This window comes from Lupinus angustifolius, chromosome LG11 (genome assembly GCF_001865875.1).
Source record: "Lupinus angustifolius cultivar Tanjil chromosome LG11, LupAngTanjil_v1.0, whole genome shotgun sequence".
Taxonomy (NCBI): Eukaryota; Viridiplantae; Streptophyta; class Magnoliopsida; order Fabales; family Fabaceae; genus Lupinus; species Lupinus angustifolius.
The window spans coordinates 10,836,405-10,837,354 of NC_032019.1; positions in this window are offsets into that span (position 1 = coordinate 10,836,405).

The window sequence follows — 950 nt, forward strand, 5'->3', positions numbered from 1 at the left end:
TTGTATCTTCATTAGCTTAGTGTTCTTGATAGAGAGAATAGGTTCTTGGCTGGGGCTACACCGCAAGAAAGGTTTTCTTGGGCGGTAGGAAGGGATCAAACCAAGGAATAAGGTTCTTTAGTTTCAAGTGATTGTCTAAGTGTTGTAATTGGAAGAATTGCTTGTAAAACATTATTTCAATTATAGTGAAGAAAAATCTCCCAGATCAGCCGGGAGGCCTGTATGTAGTTTGCAAGTGGACATGCAAACGAACCAGGATAAAAATCGTGTTGCAGGATTTCTCTCTCTCTCTCTCTCTTTATTGCTTTAATCGGTTACTTTGTATAGTTATTAATTGCTATATTCTGTTTCTATACTATATTGGTGTAACTCTGATATTTTAGTAAGCTCTGTATATTCGTTTCAATCTCGGTTGATTGTCATGCAAGAAACCGAATCTGTCTGTGTAATCTGAGCTGTTTTAATCGATTAAAGTGATTACATCGATTATTTGTGTTCTGTTAATCGATTAATCTGGGGTTATTTCAGCATTAACTGTTGTTTTCGAAAAGCGGATACTCTGACCGCTACACCTATTCAACCCCCCCTTCTAAATGTATTTTAGCCACTGATACCTAACAAACACAAGTGTCATTAACCTTTCCAAGAATCCCGTCTTGCATTCAAGAACCAAGCATATTAAAATAAGGCATCATTTTTTGCGTGATCATGTTCAAAAAGGTGATTGTATGTTAGAATTTGTTGAAACATCTAAACAATTAGCAGATATTGAAAGACAACAAGCTTTATGCCAAACTTTCGAAATGTGAGTTTTGGCTAGAGTCTGTAAATTTTCTCGGTCATGTGATCTCGAAGGGAGGAATCGCAGTGTATCCTGCAAAGGTGGAGACTGTAATGGACTGGAATTCTCCGAAGTCAGTAACGGAGATCAGGAGTTTCCTTGGTTTGGC